Below are 11107 nucleotides of genomic sequence, written 5' to 3' on the forward strand. Positions count from 1 at the left end.
GTTTTCAGTGACTAGTGAATTGGAAGTAGTTCATCACTCTCTTCCTAGTCTGTCTTTGTCTGGAAGCTCATATGTAGTATGTAGTGCTCTATAAATTATAGTTACTGGCATTATCATCATTATTATTATATACCTAGAAATTATTGTGTTGTCCATATTTTTCACAGGAAAATTATTTTATTAAATATTACAATAGGAAGGAGGATATAGAGCAACCAGCTGGACTAATGGGTGATTAATTTGATCTCTGGATGACTAAGCTTCGTCTCTCATACTTTAGACACATTGTCCGGAGGGAACAGTTGCTGGAAAAGGATGTCATGATAGGTAAGATGGAGGGTCAGAGAAAAAGAGGAAGACCCCCAACGAGATGGATCGGCCAGGTGGCATCATTGATGGCATCGAGTGTGGCAGTGATAGTGAGGTTGGTCCAGGACCAGATATTGTTTCGTTCTGCTGTGCGTGGAGTTGCTATGAGTTGGTTCTGACTCGATGGCACCTGACAACAACAACAACAAAGAGATTCTGGACCTTATCCCTAGAGTATCTGATACAGTGCTTTTTAGATGCGACTTGGGATTTGCATTTTTAATCAGTTCTTAGCTAATGCTGATGTTGCTGCTTTTGGTACAACACCTTAAGAACCACTTACTGATCAAATAATAACCTCTTTCAATTGAGGTTCACATAGGTAATGATTGGCAATTGAGGTTCACACAGGTAGCTTATACTGTAGCTGGAATTAGACCCATACTCAATATACCCAGTTGGCTGCTCTTTCTGCTGTTGAAGGCCTACAGTTATCACATAAGCACTGAAATGATTTGCTATTCAGAGCTCTTACCAATAGCAGGGGATAAAAATGTGTTCATACTAAGATTTTTCAAATTTGACTAATAGCATGTGTAATGCCTGAATCAGTACATTTGTTTCGCTCTTGGTGGTACAGTTCCCTTTTCTATCACTCCTGGGAATAACTGATATAAAAAACAAGCATCTTTGCCAAAAAGTTTCATTAAGACGTTTAAATAAGAGAAAATACGAGGGTGAGTAAAAAATTACCCACATTCCAGTTATATTAAACACCCATCCATGTCCACAGCTGATGAAAACATTAAGTGTGCACAAGAAATGATTCTGCCAAATAAACAAGTGACAGTGGATTATATGGCAAATCATTTGCTAATCAGCCATAGCTCTGCCTGTGAAATAATCCATGACAGACTTAGGTTTTGAAAAGTATGTGCAAGATGAGTACTGAAAATATTCACAGAAGAGCATAAACAGAAGCATTTGGACATTTGCAAACAAAATTTGGTCTGATACACATAAGAAGGTAGGAGTTTCTTAAATGAAATCATTACTGGTGATGAAACATGGATTCATCACTATGAGCCTGAGAATAAATGGTGTAGTGCGGAATGGAAACATGTTCAATTGCTCACTATGAAAAAGTTTGGAAGTCAACCATTTAGAGAATACTCACTAAACAGTTTTCCTCTGTCTAGATGGGTCTGGTGAGAGGAGATGGGGATAGGATTCATTGATTCAATAGTGAGTAATCATTACCATACCTAATTGTGATAGTCACATCTGTAAAGGTAGAAGATGTATAACCAAAAGGGGAGAGTAGTTAAACTTATATTCCAGGAACAGATGACCCAAGGACCATAAAGAGAGAAGAGCATGAGCTGAAAGTGGGACCCTAACCAGAGAAGGGGTGACACCAGAGGTGGAGCCAGAGGTGATGGCATGGAGAGATTGAACAGCTAAGGACTTTAGATTCAGGGAAGGAGAAAGGCTGTGTGCTGGCAACCAGGAGACTGACTTCTAGAATGTGTCCCTTGGTTGTTTAAATGATTATATATCCCTGTGTCTTTTTTTTTCTCTTTCTTTTCCATACTTCTAGGGAGAAAAAGAAAGAGAGGGGGTTTTCTTGATAAAAGAAACAAACTATGAGGTTTTTTGGGGGAGGAGGAAATGATACATACGCTAGAGGGTAGGCATGTGTTGACATGGGTGATGGAGCAGGCAATATATAACCGGAGGAAAGTTGGCAGAAGAAAATGGGGCTAGTGGGAGACACAGGGAGGAATGCAGTGGTTAAAGTAAATAGAGCTAAATGCAGATGATACAACCTTGCTTGCTGAAAGTGAAGAGGACCTGGAGATGAGAGAGAGAAGTGGAAGGGCATGTTGGTCCAACGAGACCTGGGGACACTTGAGCCCATAGATAAGGACATAGTCACAGAGGGCTAGAGCTGAGAGTGAAGCATCCAGCTGATATGGAGTAATAGAAGGTGCACAAGAACATCCAAAGTTGAAAATAGTACCCACCTGACCTAGCCTAAATGTCTTGATAATCAGAACTTGACTAGAGGAAGATTTTTTAAAAAAAGAACAAAACAATTTTTGATAAAGGAAATGTGGGTAAATTGCTACAGTTTGATGAACTTGACCTATATTCATGGAGGTAGTAACTCTAATTGCCAACAGAGAGGGAAGGAGCCATCACATCAAATATCAATGCTATGTCCTCTGTACACAGGGCAGCTAGGGATGGGCAACTTAGACACTGGCTACCTAAAATGAGGGGGTGGTAAAGGCATGAAGTGACTGGCTTACAAGGTTTCAAGGGGCCAGTTTAGTTTAATAGTGTGTGGGGCAAGAAAGAGTCCCCACTGAATAGTTTTTATCTTGTCTAGATGGGTCTGGTTAAAAGAGATGGGATAAGATTTTTATGATTTCAATAGTGAGAAATTGTTATCATGACTAATTGCGACTGTCACAATTGTAAAGGTAGAAAATTTGTAACAAAAACAGAGAGTAGTTAATCTTACAGTCCAGAAACAAAGGACCCTAGGACCATCAAGGGAGAAGAGCACAAGTGGAATGTGAGACCTTATCCAGAGAAGCAGCAAAACCATTGATAGAGGCAGAGATGGTGTCATGAAGAGAGGGAGCAGCTGAATACTCTAGATTCATGGGAAGAGAGAGGCTAAGAGCTGGTGGCCAGGAGGCAGACTTGAAGAAGGTGCCTTTTGGAGATGTAAATTATTATATATGCCTGAGTGTTTAAACAAAACAACAAAAAAAGAAGAGCTAAAATGAATAGCGAGAAATACTGTTCACTGATGGCACATAGTGGGGATTATAATCATTGTAATGAAACCAGGTGTATGATTTGTTGAATGTAAAACTGATGATCTGCCCTGTAAAATTTCACTCAATCCACAATAAAAACCTTTAAAAAAAGTCTTTCTTCCCTGACCTCTTTCCAAGTATCTCATGTTACTTCATATTCCTGCCTAATAGTTTTATTACACTTAACAGATACTTCTGTTAAGTTTGGAAAGAAGGCAGAACATATATTTTACTGTTCAACTTTCTATTTGAAATCAGAACAAATGGAAGTTGAGGAGTCAGTGGACATAATTTTACAATATACTGCATGGTTTGGATTGGTGAAGGGTTTGAGGACAGAGAAAAGAAACTTATGGAACCCCCACAGCCATCTCTCATAACCAACCACTTAGAAATTAATTATTCTTCCTTTTCTTATTTATTAATTAACAATGTGTACACAGAGAAAAGATGGATCAACTATCAACACTCATGGAAGCAGCAGTCAAGAGATCAGAAGACGTATTGCATTGGGCAAGTCTGCTGCACAAAACCTTTTTAAAGTGTTGAAGAGCAAAGATGTCAGCTTGAGGACTAAGGTGCACCTGACCCAAGCCAGGATGTTTTCAATAACCTCATATGCATGCAAGAGCTGAACAGTAAATAAGGAAGACTGTAGAAGACTTGATGCATTTGATTTATATTGTTGGAGGAGAATATTGAAAGTGCCATGGGCTGTCAAAAGAATCAATAGATCCATGTTGGCAGAAGTGCAGCCAGAATGCTCCTAAGAGTCCAGGATGGCCAAACTTCGTCTCTCATACATTGTCTCTCATACCTCAGACACCAGTCATTGGAGAATGATATCATATTTAGTAAGGTGAAGGGTCAGGGAAAAAGAGGAAGACTCCCCAACGGGATGGATTGGCCAAGTAGCGGCATCGATGGACTCAAGCATGGCAACAGCAGTGAGGTTGGCCCAGGATTGGGCAGTGTTTCGTTCTGCTGTGCATAGGGTTGTTATAAGTAGGTACTGACTTGATGGCACCTAACAAAAACAACAACAAACACAGAGAAATAAATGACAGTAGATGGGCTACATAATTTTCAGGATCCAGTGCAAAAGGGTAATTAATACAGAGCCCTTATTTTAAATATTACTTAGAATTTCAAAATGGCTGAGCACTTAAGCATGTGTGGAGAACCTTTAAGTAGAGTCCTTGAAATTAGCCCTAGATGACAATGATAACCTGTGGCTATATGTGCCATACATTTCCAGTCTTAAGATTTCAGATAAATTTTCCTTTTCTAGTTTGTGTGTGAAATTGAACTAGACCTTTCTGCCATCCAATTTATTCTCTTTGACTGTGGTAGAAAATGAAGACTCCATGCAGCTTTTGCCACTGCCGGGAAAGAGTAGTTTAAAGGGCCTTTAGGGTAGAATATTCATCCGTAACTATATTCATCTATAACTATTCTCCAAACTCAACACTGTCAGCTGGAAATAGTTCCTTGTTGTTGTTATTGTTGAGTACTGTGGAGTCGGTTCCTACTCATAGTGACCCTGCACAGGGTTTCTGGGGCTGCAAATCTTTATGGGAGCAGAAAGCCTCATCTTTCTCCCATGGAACAGCTGGTAGTTTTGAACTGCCAACCTTGAGGCTAGCAGCCTGATTTGTAACCACTCTGGGACAAAAGTCTGCTCAGATTCTTAGCTACCTAAAGAACATAAATGGGTTTTAAATTTAGTTCAGTCTGAGTTCAAGTTAAGAGACTTGGTCTGAGAAAGTTAAAACCAGGATTGAAGAACTGATCATTATAAACACAGCTTCTGACCTAGATATGCCTCTGAGTTGCTGTATTGAGGGCAGAACACAGTGTGTGCTGTGCCTCAATACAACTTGACAAGGAGTTTTATCTCAAAAATTTAAAGCAAGTTACATTTAGGCTTTATTTATTTTCTCTAACAAAACTCTTTATCCAGTTAACAGTTCAATTCCCTGCCCTTCAGACTCATGTCAGCTGCATGTATTATAGAGTACAACAGCTTCATAGGGTTTTCTTGGCTGTAATCTTCATAGAAGCAGATTATCATGCCTGTCTCCCATGATGTCAATTAGAAGCTATATGTGAACTGAGTCACTCATGCCAACAAGGATCTTAACTTCAGGGGATGCAGGTGGAAAGCAATGCACCTTAGAAATGCCAAAAGTTGAATGAAAGAGGGAGAAACAATCAAGATGATATAAATGGTGAATGATACCTATCTTCTTGATCTGATAGTGTCTAAAACAGAAGGTGGGCCACACACTTTTTCAGACAGTTTACTCAGTGGAGCAGATTAAAAGAGCAAAACCAAAGTCTAGGAATACATGGGCAAATTCATTGGTTAAATTTCTCCTAATGCTAATGCTGTCACAGTGCCCAGGTACTTCATGGGGGTGCAGGTGGGAAGAATTGCCCTATTGTGTTTTATAAAATGGTCAGATTGATCCCAATGGGCACCCGGGATATTACATGTCATTGCTTTTTCTTTGTCACTAGTCATGCTTGTGATAACTTACTAGTATTTAAAAAAACAAAAACAAAAGTAGTCTACGTAAGATATGGAGTCCTGGTGTAGCACTGTAGGATAAGCAATCAAACATAAGGATGATTTAAGCCATAAAGCCACTGGTTCAAACTCATCAGACGCTCCTTGGAAAACCCATAAAGGGTCACTATGAGTCAGAAGGAGCTTTGGTAGTGTAGTGGTTACGAATTGGGCTGCAAACCTTAAGGTCAGCGGTTTGAAACTACCAGCCGCTCCACGGGAGAAAGATGAGGCTTTCTACTCCCATAAGGATTTACACCCTCGGAAACCCTGTACAGGGTCGCTATGGGTCGGAACCGACTTGACGGCACTTAACAACAACAACAAGTTGGAACCGATTTGACAACACTTAATAACAACACAAGTTATGACTGTCCCTTACTCTCCCTTCAAATTTTAAGTAATTTAAAAAATAGTTTTACAGAAAGAAGGCACAGCATAGACCTGGGCCAGCTATTTTGTGAGTTGAGTTAGTTACGGAACTAGACCTTTTATTTTATTATTTTTAATAACTAACTATACGTTGGATAAGTGAAAGGAATGGCATAATATTTAGTTTCGTTAGGAGAAGAAACACCAGATACCCATCTAAAATACTCTTGTGAGTCCATTAAATTATTCCAATATTCTAGAATAAAGCGAGGAAGACCAAAGTATGCATTAAGATTCAGAAATTAGATTTAAAGCAAGGATTCTTGAGAAGCTTCTTCAGAGTAAAATATGATGCCATTTTTTGTCTTTATCTTAAATATAGTTTCTTTCCTCAGTGAGCCTCTTCGATATTATTACTTAAATGAAAGGAAATGCACTTTGAAATATTTTAATTGCATTACAATAAACTACAGTGTGAAGTGCTCTACTAGCTGAAATGTGTAGCAGCTTCCTGGTGAGAACTGTGAGAGTTAAGGCACTCCATAATTATTGACTATGGCCAACTTTGTTTATTTGCAACTTTTACTCATGGGCCAGGTTTTAATCTTTACTATTTAATCTGTCCCTATGATCTCAGCAAAGCCCACAAACTTGCAAAAATATAGCTGAGGCAACAGATGGAGTATCCCAGGAAGTAGAGTATTTCATAAAAATACTTTGCACACAGCTTCAAGAAAAAAATGAACAAAATCACAGTCATCATTTCATTCAAGCACTTCTGTGATGTTATTTTCTATATTTGTTTCTTGGTCTAACTGAATCTCTGATTTAAAGAGTAAATTAGAACTCCAGCATCATTTTATGGCAGTTATGTTGTCGTGCATGTACCGGTTTGCTTTGTTCAGTTCTGGAAGGTTTAATTGCTGTTGCCTTCAATCACAACTCTTACTGTCATTAATGCCTGGGTCCACTGGGATAACTGATTCAGCTTTTTGATTGAAGTAATTGTCAGTTCATAATTCCCAGAACCCTTTACTTATGGAAGTTTTAATTTCCTCATCAATCTTATCCTCTTTCTCCCAGTCTCAAGAGATAAGATGTCCTTTCTAGTGTACAAGACCAATCTATCCTTCCTTTGACATCATCTTCTCTCACTTTCTCTAGGAACTTACTCCACAAGTTGTGCTTTTCTTCCATATTTTCAACTTTATCCCATTGAATGGCTCTTTTCTTTCAAGGCTGTAAATTTTCTCAAGTATGACACTGTAGGATAAGCACTGGACTTCAGCAAGATGGATGTTTAGCAAGGTCGATGTTTCAAACTCACCAGAGGCACCTCAGACTGGAAGTTACTTAGCAACAACAACTTTCTCAAAGGGAAAGCAAGCTTGTTTTTTACATTTTGATTCAAACTGAAGAGCAGATAGACTTTCTTTCCTACACCACTGTGCTTCTTCAGTGTATCTAGAGCTTTAACTCTATTATGGATTGAGGTTTAAAGAGAATCTTGAGTAGCTGAACAAGGGATTAACTACATAGTGACTTTGATGTGCCTCAACCTTGCAAATCAAAAGGTTTTCATGGTTACCTCTTAAAAGGATTCAGGATCTTATGATGAATATATGGAATTCTAGGATAGGAAAAGCTAATCAGCAAAACTAATGTATAACGGGAAACCCCCAGAACACTGATTTCCTCCTGGAGATAGAATTGGCACAGAAGGGACACAATGGAAGTTTTTGGAGTAATGATAACAATCTGTATTTTAAAAGTGAGTTGGTCTTTGGAGGTCTGTTTGTTTTTTCTTCTCGGTTCTGCGTATCTACATTAATCTAAAATGATGTAAGTATTCCCATGCTCTGTTTGAACAACTGCACCTGTAAGCCACCACATAAAATGGATAAACCTGGAGGTTGTTATTCTTCAAGGTAGCATAATACTCCATTGTGTGTATGTACCAAAGTTTGTTTATCCATTTTTCCATTGATGGGCACTTAGGCTGTTTCCATCTTTTTGCTATTGTAAATAGTGCTGCTATGAACATTGGTGTGCATATATCTACTTGTGTTATGGCTCATATTTCCTCTGGATATATACCAAGTAGAGGAATTGCTGGATCATATGGTATTTCTATTTCCCACTTTCTGAGGAAGCACCATACTGTTTTCCAGAGTGGTTGGGCCATTTTGCATTCCCACCAGCAATGTAGGTGGGTCCCAGTGTCTCTGCATTGTCACCAGCATTTATTGTCCTCTGCATTATTGAACGTCACTACTATTGCTGTAACCACTTTTCTTGTATTCTCTGCTTTCAGCCAAGATCCTTCTGATGTCAGTAATGATATCCTTAGTTCCATGACTTCTTCTGAATCTGGCTTGAATTTCTAGCAGTTCTTTGCTGATTATTGTTGCAGCTGTTTTTGACATAGCTTCAGAAACATTTTATTTGCATGTGATATTAGTGATATTGCTTGATGATTTCCTCATGCCATTGGGTCATCTCTCTTTGGAATTGACACAAATATGTATTATTTCCAAGTAGCTGTCTTCCATAATTTTTTGGCATAGATGAATGAGTACTTTCAGTACTTCATCACTTTGTTGAAAGATTTCAATTTGTATTTCATCATTTCCTGGAGACTTGTTTTCACTAATGCCTTCAGAACAGCTTAGATTTCTACCTTCAGTATCATTGGTTCTTGATCATATTCTACTTCTTGAAATGGTTGAACATAAACCATTTCTTTTTGATACAGTTACTCTATGTACACCTTTCTTCTTTCTATGCTTTCTGCATCATTCAATGCATCATTTTCTGCGTCATCATTTTGAACATAGAATCCTTCCATATTACAAGCCAAGACTTGACTTTTTTTCTTCAGTTCTTTCAAGCTGAGCTTGAAAAATGCCTGAATGTGTTCTTCCCTTTTGGTTTTCTAACTCCAGGTCTTTGACATTTCATTATAATATTTGATGTTTTCTTGAGCAGCCCTTTGCAATTTTCTTTTTTTGTGAATTATGTGTTAGTTTATATGGGTGAACGTTATCTTTACATTCATCCTTTCATCCTTTGTTTCATTGCAATGATCACAATCCCCTGCATGCACCATTAAACATCTAAAGGGTACACCCCACACTCCTGCCCCCTGGCCACCAGCACACGACCCCTCTCCCTCTCTGAGTCCAGAGTCCCCAGCTGCTCCTACTGTCCACATCATGGCTTCTGCCTCATCCCTAGTGTCACTGCCTCTCCGGACAGGGTCTTGTACTTCGCTTTTCTCCCTTAATGGTTCCAGGGATCTTTGCTCCTGTACTGTGATAAACAAAATCAGCCTCCTTTTGTTACCAAACATTTACATTTACCTTTCCAACACTCATTATCAGACCTGATAGCAATCATTCCCTATTAAACCATAGGAGTCCTTTCCCCATCACCTTTTATCAACCCCATCTAGACATGTTTGAACCATTCAGTGGAGGGTCTATCTTTCCCTGTATCCTCTGGAGCTAGGGTCCCTATTGAAAGCTTGTAAGCCAGTCACTTCTTGTCTTTGTAGTCCTCCCATTTTGGGTAACCAATGTCTAAGTTCCCCCTCCCTGTTAACCCTGTGTACAAAGGGGGTGGGAATGATCCTCACTGTAGAGATACGTCTGCTCCTTTGTCATACTGCATCCACAAGCATAGGTCAAGTTCATCCATTTATGATGGGTTACTCCTTTTTTCTCCCTTCTTTTCCTCTTCTTTCTTCCTCTAGTTGTGTTCTGATCATACAGCCATTGATGCCAGGTCAAATGGGTACTATCTGCAAGTGTGGGTGTTCTTGTGCATCCTCCCTCACTTTATATCAGCTGGATGCTACACACTCTGTTCTAGTCCTCTGGGGCCATGTCCCTGCTCCTGGGCCCAGGGGTCCCCAGGTCTCGTCATACTGCTGGTTAACCAGGTCTCAATCCAGGTTAATAAGAGTCTATTGAATGTGGTCAGACTTAGTTCACAACTTCATTGCTGTTTTTCCCCCTCTTCCCCTTATCAGTGACCAATGTGGTCATCAGCAGGACCATATGCCTGCTAGTATATTCCATTTGAGTTTCAGTCTTGGAAGGGGGTTTGCCTTGAGGGGACCTAACCACTTGCCTTGATGGCTCCCAGGGGAACAACTTGCTTATTCTTGTAGTAATTGGACTGCTGTTCATTTGTTTTTTTCTGCTGGTCTTTCTTTCAAGAAGTATCTTCTGTTCTTCTAGCTGCTTCACACTGGTCTGCTTGTCCTTTTATGTGGGAATGTTCCACCTCAAAAGATTCTATATGATGATTCAGATTCCACCTATGGTCTTGTGCAGTGCAAAGGCTCTGCAGGGAGCCTCCATCACTGGGCAAGTTCTAGTCCCATTTTAGTTATTCCAAACAGTTATAGGCTGAAGACGGACTTAAAAGCTTTCTCTGGTGATGTTTCTGGCTATTCCTCTCTTTCTCCTTCAAGTGTCTATTTTACAAAAGTAAGCAAGGGAAACCAAGATTCAACAAACAGCCAAGGATCTTAACATAGTTTCCTCACTTTTACCCATTCAAACCATGCCTCAATCTTTGTATCCAAGAACCCTGTTGTTCCACATTTGTGCTCAGATCATTATTTACCTCTGTCCTATTTGGCCCATGTAAAAGCTGCCTAGCTATTCTCCCATCTGCCTTATTTTTCCTTTCCCCTTCCCCTTCTAGTGTATTGACCCCCACCCCCCAGCACCAAAATATCCTGTGTCTATTCCATAAGCTGTGTTCCATTATCCTGTGCCTATTACCTACCCCGTACTCCAACTTCCCCTCCCTCCACCTCACCCCACCCCCTACACTCCAGTAACTAACAACAACAACAACAAAAAGATAAAAATAAAATAAATACATAAAAGATATATTTTTCCCCCTTTCAGTGTGGGTGCTTTTTCTTAATTTTTTACAATAATGGATCTATGCCATATTTCTCCTTCTGTGACTGACTGATTTCACTCAGCATAATGTCCTCAAG

Source organism: Chrysochloris asiatica, unplaced genomic scaffold (assembly GCF_000296735.1).
Source record: "Chrysochloris asiatica unplaced genomic scaffold, ChrAsi1.0 scaffold00112, whole genome shotgun sequence".
Taxonomy (NCBI): domain Eukaryota; kingdom Metazoa; phylum Chordata; class Mammalia; order Afrosoricida; family Chrysochloridae; genus Chrysochloris; species Chrysochloris asiatica.